We start from the raw sequence: 12,726 nt of genomic DNA, 5'->3' as shown, positions 1-12,726 counted from the left end.
TGGGATTTAAATCTGTGATAAATTTGATATTTTAAAGAGAACCTATTTACTAATATTTGAAACACTAAGGGAAAGAAGGGAACAGTAGACTCCTCTGCTGGGGGAAGTCCTGGGCTGGCCACCCTGGCTCCAGATGCTCCCATCACTCCTCTTTGAACTACAAGATATCTTGGGAATTGGTAGGAGTAAGTTTTGAAAGTATGCATGTAAAAATAAGTAATTGTGATTGAAATGCCCCTTTCCTGGCTTCTAAAGCACTGACCAAGCCTGGAACAACCATACGTTTGACAGAAGTAAATTTGGGGATTTCTGAGTTCTAATGCTTTCTGCATTACTAAATTCACATGACTGTTTCCTATAAGTAAGAAGCATATTTTGAAGGAAGCAAAATGCAGGTTTGTGTTGCCACCGATGTGTCATAGCCTGCAGTTCACACCCCCAGTGTAGGTGTCAACAAAGCTGTCTGGTACTCTCCAATGCTATGCTGTGCTAAAACCAGAAAATGGGATCTGGTTGCCAGGAAGACGCTAGCAAAACAGAACTTTACAGTGCTTGGTTCTGTGTGACATTTAGGGGACATTCACTTAGAGGACTCCCAAATTTGTAATGTGCCAAAAGAAGCAATGCCTTCTCTTGGAGATTCAGTGGGTTGCTGGCTGTGGGGAGAATTATAAGGCCCTTCTCATCAAAAGAAGACTCACGATCCTTCCTCCACATGCACCCCACTCACATTCCAGCTGCGAGAAAGCCTGATGCTGTTCCAGAGCCTCCCACACGAAGGGTTTGCACAAGACTCAGTGGTTCTACAGGTTCTGCTCTTACCTGACAAGAGCTAAGTACAGAAAAAGTTTCTTAATACATTTTTAAAAATCTGATTTCTTTTAAAACTAGCCATTACTAAGTCACTTATTTGAAAATCATAACATAGTATAGAGTTGCATTTTGCAATGATAGTTTCTAAATCCTTAAAACTTTTACTTTAAGGCAGGTGTGTGTGTGGATATGTGCATATATGTGTGTGTGTGTGTGTGTGTGTGATTGCTGTGTAATTAGAAGTAAACTCATAAATCAAAACTGAGTCAAGGTTGATCTCCTTCAGTGTGCAGACACAGTTAATGAAATTTCTAGAACTGTGGAATGAGTGCTTGTCAGAAGCTGGTACAAGCTGAATCTGAAATCAAAACTGGGAAAATGTGAAAACTTGGTGTCCTTTGACACCTCTGTTAAAGAATTGCAGAAGGGGGTTTTCCTGGAGTACTTTTGAATAAAACCAGGAAATAACTATGTGACATTCCTAGCACTAGAACCAAAAAGTGAGTTAGAGACAAAATTGAAACAGAAAATTAAGTGCCCTGCCTGTCATCAAAGCACAAGTACATTGACGTGTTGGTAAAACTGGTCCTGGCTTATGCTAAGGCATGGGGTCCACCGATTATAAAGGGCACTCCAGGCAGGGCTCACTGGGCCCCGAGTTACACAGCTTTTTTTATATTCTGTGGAAATATCATCCCTTGGAGCATAATTTCAGAGCATCAACTCAGGAACCAAACTTCCTGGGTTCAGATATCAGTCTGCCTCTTCCTAGCTGTAAAGTGCTGGGTAAGTCTATTAAGTTCTTTGTGTCTCAGTTTCTCCACTTGTAAAATGAATATAATATTAGTAGCTAACTTGAACTACAGTGGGGGGGTTAAATACATTAATGTATGTAAAATGCTTGGAACTATGAATATTTTTTAATGTTAGTAATTTGGATGACAATGACAATGACGACAGTAATATTGACATGGACTTGCTGCTGTGTTTTGCATTATACAAACCAAAACATCACAAAATACTTTCTCAACAGTAGCTTTCACTCTCACAGAAATTCAGGAAAGGCAGAGACAAGTCTATCATACTGTTCATGATCTCAGCGAAAGAGGGAAGTGAAAGAATTCTTTTTTACCTTTTTATCACATATGCAATTTATCAGATATACCTGTGCTGATAATCGTGCTACCTATAAAATTCAAATTATCCTTCACAGCAGAATCATGACCTAGGGATCATTTATTGTATGTTTAGGAATATCATTCTTCCCACTTTTTTGAGCCATATGAGTAAACATTTCTTACCAGAAAGGAGATAACTTTTTCTGGTTTATTAGTGAATGGGTAATAAGAAAATGATGAGCATATCAAATTGGTAAAACCATTGTAGTTGGGGGGAGCAAGATCTTTACGAGGTGCCGAGGAAGTTCTCTGCATTCTCAGGTTTTTTGCTACTTAAAGTAATCACTTGCATGGAAAACACAGCATATATTATCTTATATTTATTAATTTTAATTGATGTTAGAGAGGGTAAATCAGTGAATTACTACAATACTAAAGGAGCAAGTCTGTGTAGGAGTTTGATATTGCAAAAGTTGAAATAAAATTTGAGGGTTGTGATTTGATAAGTTATATTATTCCAAGGAAATTTTTCAGAACAGCATCAAATCTGAAATAAACATGGCTTGATTATTAAGAACATTTGAGGAGCTTTATACAATTACAGGTTCCTAGGCCCTTCTCCAACATACCTAATTGCAATTTGAAGGAGTGAGGCCTGAGAATTTGTATTTTTAAAAAGCACTACAAGGGGTTTGAATTACACATTCTAACAGTATAGTGTATAACCTTGACCAGGTCCATTTTTCATCCTATTTTTGTAGATCAGTAGATCTTATTGAAAAATAATAAATTTTGTTTGAGAGGCTGATTGAGACAGGAGTATTGCTTGAATCCAGGAGTTTGAGGCTGCGGTGAGCTAGGCTGTTCAAAAAAAAAAAGAAAGAGAGAAAGAAAGAAAGAGGGAGAAAGAGAGAGAAGGAAAGAAAAGGAAGGAAGAAGGGCAGAAAAAGAAGCACTTTACACTTGTTTTCCCTACATACTTTTTTATCCCCTATACATCTTCTTACACAAGATAAAATGACAAGGGTTCCCTGTTCTCTGCATTCCTTCAAGGAGGAACTGAAAGGTTGGGTGGACTTCCAGAGCCAGTGTTCTTCCCCCAGAGACTTGCTGCAGCTTAGAGCTACAGAGCCCTCCACCCCTGTGCTTAGTATAGGGAGAGGAATTGCTGAAGCCTCAGCTCTGCTTACCATCTTCTCTTCAACTACAGACATCTTGGTCAGTTGGTAGAGTGTGTAAAGGGAAGGGAACTCCAGGCCCTCCCTTTGTCCTACCTCTGGCTCCATAGGCTATTGGATCACTGGAGATGGAGATTGTAAATTTATGGGGACCAGGCATGGTTGCTCACACCTATAATCCTAGCACTGCAGCAGGCCAAGGCAGGTGGATTGCTTGAACTCAGGAGTTGGAGATCAGCCTGAGCAAGAGTGAGACCCTGTCTCTACTAAATAAACAAACCAAAAAAGGAGAAAAAGAGATTGTAGCAATATGATAAATTGTTAATATTCATCTGAGTACTTCTTTAGAGTCATGCTGCCAGTATTTCTTGACATTTTTTTAAATCATAGAGATGTTTGAATGCAGTTGGCTGTTAATGTGAATGAACTGATTTCAGCATCTGTCAGTAAAAGCATCTGTTTATGTGTTCTTGAAATTACAAAGCTCGTTTCACTATTGAAGCATTTGTTGTGAATTTCATATTTCAACCTACTTGATGTTTAAATTTTAGGCCTAGTTCTTACTGATTTGTTCATTTGTATTACATGACTATTGTTTTTTAATCTGTACATTTTTGTTCGGTTTTTGATTGATCTCCCAGTGAGGGAATATGGTTTATGATGTGGGTGTGAATCCCCCTTTCTAATAACTGATTTAAAAGATATACATACATGTATATGTACAGATGAAGAAAAAGAAATCGGATCTTCCAAAGGAAAATCAGTAGTTAGACTCCACACAGTCATTTTAGCCATTAGACCAACATTGTGTGCGTTTGAGTACCTGACAATTCCTTAACATATAAAAAGCTTTTCTACATTCGAGTCTTTGGTAGCATATAGTCTCATGGACCTGAGAATACATTGTGGACTAGGATATTATTAATGTCTAAATACATTCAGTCTAGAATAAGACTTTTCTGTCTCCTTTTCAGAAGTTCCAAATCAATTTTTTATCTTCATGGTAAGAATGACATGTTCCAAATAGTACACCCATAAAAATTCTTTCACTAAATATGTATAGCTTTTAAGCAATCATTTAATCAAAATGATTTGGTTCTATTGTTAATAGTCAGCATTGATAAGCAACTTTGGAAATGATATGTAATCATTCCTTCAACCCAGACAACAGTGTTAATCATATTATTTTAAAAAGTCAGCTGAGGCCAGATTTTCCCAAGACTAGTACATTTCCTGCATCTTCGTGTTAGCAGATCTGACCTCTAATTCTATCCCTAGACATAGAGCTTTGCATGGTTTTAACCACTAAACACCCAGCTCCCTATATAATGCCACAATTTCCTTTCCCTGTGATTTTTGCTGATGTACATGGGTCTTTGTTTACTTAAATGTTTTGCACCACCTCAGTGGTTTATATGGTGTTGCAGTCTTCCAAGTTTTTTCTCAATGAACTGGTTTTAGAAAATATTTGACATTGAAGAATCCTTGGATTACTGTAATAGGTCTAAATATAAAGAAATAGGATTTGGTATGCAGTTTTTTAATTGTGGAAATCTCCATGGGTTTATCATAAAAGAAGAACCTTCTAGGTGTTGGTACGGCATTGAATAAGTGGCTGGTAAATTCATTTCAAAGGGTAGGATAAACTCATATTGATCTAAATGCCATGCATTTGGGGGGTGGTGGTGTTCTAGTTTGTTTCTTTTTTCTTCTCATTAGACATGCCCTCTGGGGATAATCATTGGCTGCCTTACCCTTTGTTTAGAAGTATTTACCTCCATCTCCTGTCCATTTAAAAATAAACCATTCCCACATAAACATGTGAAGCCTTTGCCATTATTTCTCCTTCTGCCATGGGTGGAGACTGTCCTGCTAGACTTGGGCACATTTTACTTTAAGGTGAGCAGAGACCTCTCTTCATTTTTGGCCCTGAACTATCAAAAGTCTGTGTTCTTTTAGTCTTGGACACTGGGGAGAAGCAATGAAGCTCGAGATATACTGGCAGAGAATTTGTGTGCATTCAGGAATACTAAGCAAAATGAGAGATCAGAATTCCAGGTGACCATAAAATTGCAGAGCATGAAGAGAAAAGGTAGTAATTATCCCCCACAGGGCTTCTGACTTCCTTTGGCATTTTAAAGTAAGAAGATGCCTTCAGGATAAACTCTATCACCTCTGCACCATAGATACCCCAACCTCCACTTGATGCAGTTTAGAAGCATCCAGATGTCCTGGAGCTGATGCCATTCACTTAACAGAAGACTAGACTCAGTTAGGTCCAGGGACATCTTAAGGTCATAAGTCAGATTTTCCTTTCATGAACTTCTAGAAAGAGGTCATTATAGTTTCCCATCTTGCTTCAGACCTAACGCATTTACACATTGGAGGCATTAAAAAATGTGAGCTCTAATTGATTTATCATCATCATCATCATCATCATCATCATTATTGGCTCATTTTCTTTTTGACAGGAGGAGCTTGTCTAATAACCCCTAAACCCTGAAAGTTTATTCTTGAGCTGTCATACTGGAGTGAGGCTGTTTATGTCTGGATTTGTCTCTAAGTGAGTAGGATTAATATGATTGTTGACAGAAGAGTGAGATTTTTCTGAATGACCTTGAACATGGGAGAAGTATTTCATCAAAAATAACGCCAATAATAGCAATAAATACAAATTCTTATATTTACAAACAGAAAAATGTATGACTATGAATATAAGATCTGGTAAGAATGATAAAATATACCAGAGTGGATCACAAATTATTTAATGATAAGAAGCTATTAATTTTGGAGGACATTATTTAAACAGAAGTGGGATTATATGCCACTCTTTTAAATTCTGACATCATTTTAGCTATGTTACCAGCAGTAAGATAGAATTAGAAAATAACTTTTTTATCCAGTTTGGTCTAACTTGTATGAAGTGGCTTGAATCAGCTTCTAAGAAGAAGCCGATTTTGCAAAGAAGGGATACAAGCTTCCAAAGGCCCGGAAAACAGGCACAACCATTTTGGGGTGGTCTATGAGGATGGCATAGTTCTTGGAGCAGATACGAGGGCAACTGAAGGGATGGTTGTTGCTAATAAGAACTGTTCAAAAATACATTTCATTTCTCCTAATATTTGTGGTGCTGGGATGGCTGCAGGCACAGACAGGACAACCCAGCTCATTTTTCCAACTTGGAGCTCTACTCCCTCTCTACTGGCCGTCTTACCAGAGTTGTGATGGCCAATCGGATGCTGAAGCAGTTGCTTTTCAGTTATCAAGGTTACATTGGTGTAGCCCTGGTTTTAGGGGGAACAGATGTTACCAGACCTCACCTCTATAGCATCTATCCTCACGGATCAACTGATAAGTTGCCTTATGTCACCATGGGTTCTGGCTCCTTGGCAGCAATGGCTGTGTTTTAAGATAAGTTTAGGCCAGATATGGAGGAGGAGGAGGAGGCCAAGAAGCTAATGAGTGAAGCCATTGCAGCCAGCATCTTCAATGACTTGCGGTCTGGAAGCAACATTGATCTCTGTGTCATTAGCAAAAGCACACTGGATTTTCTCTGCCCATACTCAGTGCCCAACAAGAAGGGGACCAGGTTTGGCTGGTATAAAGAATTTGACTAGCCTTTGTCCTGATTCCTGGGAGGGAGACTAAATACTTGGAATTTCCTGAATAATAGCATTGTCTCTGTTATTCATGATAGACCCCTATAAGGTTTAAGGTAGGGGCTGATCCTGTCAGAATGACCAACCATGCACTTAAGAGGGTCAGGGCTTCTTGCCCTGTTAGGTCAACCCAGCCTCGTAACCTCCAGAGAGGGGATGGAGATGGAGGCTGAGTTCAGCCCCGTATTTCAGTCCATCACACCTACATAATGAAAGCTCAACAATAACTCTGAAGGTGATGTTCAGTGGAGCTTCCTGGTTGGTGAACACGTGATGTAAGAAGATGGTGACATGTCTTGAGCACTTGGAAACTGCGTTTAGAACCCTCTAAAACTGCACCCTACTGTCCTTTCATTTGGTTGGTCCTGCATTGTTGTCCTTTATAATAAAACAGTCATCATTTGTGTAGTTTTCCTGAATTCTATGAGTCATTCTAGTTAACTAAGGGAACTGTAGCAGTTGCGGGGAACCCTCCCAAATTTGTAGCCAGTTGGTTGTAGGTACAGGTGACCTAGGAACCCCTGAACTTGTGGCTGGTGTTAGAAATGACATCTTGTTGGGAACTATGTCCTTTAATTTTTGAATTTGATTTGGTTTTAATTAAAATGAAACATGAGGCTTGGCGCCCATAGCAACAGTGAGTAGGGCACCAGCCATATACACTAGGGCTGGTGGATTTGAGGCTAGCCCAGGCCAGCTAAACAACAATGACAACTGCAACCAAAAAATAGCCAGGTATTGTGGCAGGTGCCTGTGGTCCTAGCTACTCAGGAGGCTGAAGCAGGAGAATCTCTTAAGCCCAAGAGTTTGAGGTTGCTGTGAGCTGTGACATTACAGCACTCTACCGAGGGTGACATAGTGAGATTCTGTCTCAAAAAAAAATAATAAATAAATGCATTTAATTTAAAAAGAAAACAAGACATAGTCTTTTGAAAGAGTTAAAATAATTTCACCTAATATATAGAGTGCTAATTTCCATTAACTACATTTGAGCCAAATTTTGGCATTTGAGGAATTTGGATACTTCTAAATGAGCTAGATGAAAGTTTGGCCCTACATTAGACGTTTTATAAAAGAGGAGATTCTGACAGAAGCTTTTATTCTCTTCTCTGACATAATGAAGCTGTCACTCGCAGGCATTGTTGTTTTCCTTCCATTGCTGGTTAAACATGAGAAACTGCCCTTTTTTTCTTGTATCATTTCTAATCAGATCTTCTCAGGCACTTCTCTGCCAGGAATCCCCAGAAATATACCTTGCCTCTTAGGGACCAACACAGAAGTCCCCAAATGAGGCCATTCTTATGCTGCTGCCTCTCTTCCCCCCCACTGCTTTTTAATTTTGAAGAAACTGAAGAATCTAGTGGAGTACACAGTACACACAAGGCAGTCTTTATCTGTAATTCTGCTGTGAGTCCTTCGAGTCTTGCCTGTCCCTTCTACCTCCCTGGTCTGAACTCTGGATCGCCCGCCCGACTGTGGCCTTGGTTGTCTCCCAGTCCTTGCCTCTGTCTCCCTTACTTGTGACTCATGGTTTCCTCTTTGTGCCTGTTTCTGCCTTGCTTGCCAAGCCTTTCCTCATTGCCTGTTCTAACCTCTGCGTATTAATGTTCCAATTTGACATCTGGACGACTGAGACCAGGGGTAAGCAACCTGCCAAGGTTACATGGTGAGCAGTACAGGGCCGGTTCCCAGCCTGCCTGCCTCAAAGCTGCCTTCTCTCCGCTCTCCCACGACGCCTCCCGCTAGCAGCACCTCTGTTCCCAGGTGGAAGTGCACATCTCAGTCCTCAACAGACTTCACTTTGAAAAATGGTTCACTGGCCACCAAAGCCTTGGGGTTAAGAAGTTTGTAACAGTGTATGTGTCCCACAAAAGATATTCCAAACAAAATTTACTCTTTTCTTTATTTACTCATTTCAGGCAGTTTATGAAATTTATTTAAATAGTCTTTTCTTTCTACTCTAGAGCCTAAATTCTCTCTTTGGTATCCAGGAAAATGTCTTTACACCTTTTCCACATTAGAAATAACATCAAGTGTCCAGGGCTTGCTCTCCATCCTTTTTTGTGTTTTTGGATAGTGATACTTTGATACTGATTTTGCTGCCCCGCTTCCCCCCAAAGTGTCAAACCAGTTAATGTGAAAATTTAAAAACAAAAAAGCAACTTAAAGCCAAAGAAACCTCTCTAGATCTGTTTCTTCCCTCATTGTAAAGGAAATTCCCATTAGTGGCAGCCAGGACTGAACGCAATGGAGAATGGGGCCTCTCGTGTTCTGAGATGGACTTATCACATGGTTAGCAGCTGGGATTTATGTGGAGCCTCATTAAATAAAACAGCAGTGGCAGCTACCTCCTGCTGGAGTACACTTGGAGGTACAGTACCTGAATTTTTCTGATCCTAACTGGTCTTTTAACTTTGTTTTATGTCTCTCTGATTTTTCTGACTGTTCCTGACATTTTCTGACCTCACAGTACTTTTATTATTATTTTTATTGCTACTATAACAATGATAACTTAAGGCTCTGATTTATATGATGGCAACTTAGCCAAGGGGGAAGATTAAGGCATACCCAAAAAACATGTAGTAAATGTTCAAGTCTATTAGCCTTTCGCTTTTATTAAGTGAGAAACTTTAGTTTTGTTTTGACACAAATGAGTTTGGAGAGTCATGAAGAACTGCAGGATTGTATTTGTTGATGGGCCCATTGTTGTGGGGATGCGAATGGCTGGAAGAATGGGAGATGTCCTTCTACTTCAGAATATAACTGTCAGGTCACCTAATTATGTTTTGTTTTTTGAATAATTGATACTCTCTTGTTCTTATTTCTTTTCCAATGTAATCATGGTTTTCAACTTATTGTAATAAAAATGCCACAAATTCTTGAATAATTCCTTAATTAGGCCAGGTTCAGTGGCTCACACCTGTAATCCTAGCACTCTGAGAGGCCCAGGTGGGTAGATTGCTTGAGCATGGGAGTTTAGCAAGAGTGAGGCCTTGTCTTTACTAAAAAAAAAAAAAAATAGAAAAACTAGCCCAGTGTAGTGGCATATGCCTGTAGTCACAGCTACTCAGGAGGCTGAGGCAAGAGCATCTCTTGAGTCCAGGAATTTGAAATTGCTATGAGTTGTGATGCTATGGCACTCTACTCTGGGGCAACAGAGTGAGACTCTGTCTCCAAAAAAAGGGGGGGAAAAGTCCCTTAGTTATCCAATTTTACTGTGTAACTCTCTCATCTGGAAGTTGCCAGACCTCCTGCTCTCACAACAAAACCAGTCTCCCAAGAAGAAGACAGGTGGCATTGCTCTGAGCTTGTGAGCCCAAAGGTTGTTGTCTTCTATGCTCAGGCAGTAGGAAGAAGCCTGCCCAGCTCCCACTCCAGGCCATGCCTCAGCAATCACACACTCACCAGGCAAGAGCCAGACTTTGTTTCATTCAGCACCAGTGCATGGTGCCTGAGTCTGAATGCTGAGGCCCCTCCTGCCCACGAAGCCTCATCTGTGCTTGCTCTGGCTATGCAACTGGCTTCTGTTTGAGGCTTGAGTTCCAGGCTAGAGCCCTTTCTTTCCCCTGGATTGCTGCACTTAGGTTCTTAATGGTACCTGCCCACAGCTGATTCTGCTTTTGCACTACTTGCCCTCAGCTCAGGAGTGTCCAACCTGCAGCCCATGGGCTGCATGCTGACTTTGCGAGAACTATTTTTGCTTATTTTAGGTGTCCAATATCTTCAAAAGTATGCATAGATCCTTTTTTTTTTTTCCTAATCAGCTTTTGTGTATTTACTATGTGTCCCAAGGCAACTTTCATTCTTCCAATGTGTGGCAGAAAAGCAAAAAGGTTAGATGGAGTATAGATCAAATTGGATGCTTTTTGCTGAGGCATTGCTATTTCTGTCTTTCTAGAGACTATATTTATCAATCACATTGATGGATGTGATTTAATGAATTTTGGTGAACTGAATTGAACTGTACTATTGCTTCATCATTTTACCATTTCTGTGGCATTATTAAAATAGCATTCTGAGCAGGATAGGTGATATGACTTTGAACATCACTAGAGAGACTTTCCAAGGGTAAATTCTTAGACAGTGCTGTGACATCACACTGAAATAGCAGACACTGGTTTTAGGTGGGGTTTTTTTTTTTTCCTTTACCACCACCATATATACCATCTCACTCTAAAATATTTCAAGTTTCTGACTGAGAACCATCTCTGCTGCACCTCTTCATGTCCATCATCAGGACTTGCATTTGGCTTTATTTTCAGGAATATTTTTCACAAAGAAAGTTTCATCCCTTCTTGGGATTAAGTGTATAATGAATAGTGAGCAGAAAGCAAAGCCCTTCTGAAGCTCCTAAGAGATAGTCAGCATGGCCAAGTCACTGTGGCAGAGTGTGGTTCTAAAAATGGCCATCGCTGCATGGCAATTCCATATGTTCTTCCAGTGCCTTGCCATCCCCCATCAGGAGGTGGAGCCTCTGTCCCCCTGCCCTGGATACCTTGATGAAAAGTATGTGGGGGGCAGCACCTGTGGCTCAAAGGAGTGGGGCACTAGCCCCATATTTAGAGGTGGCGGGTTCAAACCCAGCCCTGGCCAAAAAAAAAAAAAAAAAAAAAGAATGTAGCAGAGAGCTAGTGTTGAGGCAGATTGTGGAAACAATGGGGCCCAACCTGGCTTCCTCTCATGGGACCCAGTCACCATCCTGTGAGGGAGTATACAGTAGGCCGTGTGGAGAGGGCCACATGGCAAGGACCTGAGGCTCCCAACCAGAAGTCAGCACTGACCTCCAGAAACAGGAACAAACCATGTTTCAATGAGTTTGACCACCATCATCTTCCCGCTCAGACCCCAAGCAACAACACTATCCAAATTACCAGCACAAAGACTTTATGACCATAAAAAATGGTCATTTTAGGCCACTAAGTTTTAGAGAAATTTGTGCTTGCTACTTGTTAGAATTTTTCTTAACCTGCCATCTATAGCTCTTTTTATATTTTTATACTCCATCCTGAAGATTTATTAAGAGTACAAATAAAAACATGTTTTAATCTTGTTTTTCAATTGTTAACCATCTGGATTTATTAGAGCCAGACAAAGAGCTTCATGAATTATACACCTAACCTTGTTTGACTAATATAACTCTTGGCTAGAAAATAATGGGTCAACTTTTTAGGACTTTGAGGTATTACCGCAGCTTTATCCAGCACATTTTTATGTTGATCCTTGCATTATTAGACTAAAAAGCCATCCTTTATGCTTTTTTAGACAAAAATGTATGTTATAACACAAATTATTTCTGCATCAAAACCGCTCTGCAAAACTGTTCTTTTTGCATGCTTTCTAAATAGTTATGTTCAAAATAGATTTTCACAGTTTTAATTGTTCAATTTTAATTGTTGGTGTGCTGCGGTGATTCCTTATTTTCTATAATAGACTAGATGATGAAATGGGCCAGTTTACACTTATGCAGAGGAGGCTCGGATGCTGGGTGGTCAGTCTTAGTCTGGTGTGTCACATCCAAAAGAAGCATAACCCTAACCGCATAGAAGCCTAGAAAAGTGGTTTATTCTTTTCTATAGTCTCTAGAGGAAGTGACAAAGGGCAGCGAATCTGGAATCCTCTCTTCACCATCTATCTCTCCAAATATTTACAGCTTTGTTTTATTCATCTGGGCCCTGGACTCTGCCCTGACATCCAGCCAGATCCGCCATCCCCTCTCTGCCCTCTGGCTCTGGCCTCTGCTGTCCTTCCAACTCCAGGTAGTCCTAGGATCATGCAAACAAACCCATCCTTAGGCAGGGAAAGGGGAGGTTTGTGAAAACTTACAAATTAACTTTTCCGAGCTCTGTCACATATGCTCAAAATTTTTTCAAAAATGGACATTTATAAGCTTCCTAATGCTTTGCTGCTATTAGAACCCTAACTAAAATTGAGAAATGTTTGCATTTTTTTTTTTTTTTT

General features: G+C 40.1%; 1 protein-coding gene and 1 pseudogene across 1 annotated transcript in view; both read left to right on the top strand.

Moving 5' to 3' along the window:
- The window catches only part of GMDS (GDP-mannose 4,6-dehydratase), a 587,084-nt gene that overhangs the window by 415,510 nt on the left and 158,848 nt on the right, over positions 1-12,726 (top strand). The window lies entirely within an intron of this gene.
- On the top strand, positions 5,808-6,726 carry LOC105887960 (annotated as a pseudogene).

This window comes from Otolemur garnettii, unplaced genomic scaffold, assembly GCF_000181295.1.
Source record: "Otolemur garnettii isolate 467f Iridium unplaced genomic scaffold, OtoGar3 scaffold00149, whole genome shotgun sequence".
NCBI classification, from domain to species: Eukaryota; Metazoa; Chordata; class Mammalia; order Primates; family Galagidae; genus Otolemur; species Otolemur garnettii.
This window is presented reverse-complemented; position numbering and strand designations above follow the sequence as displayed.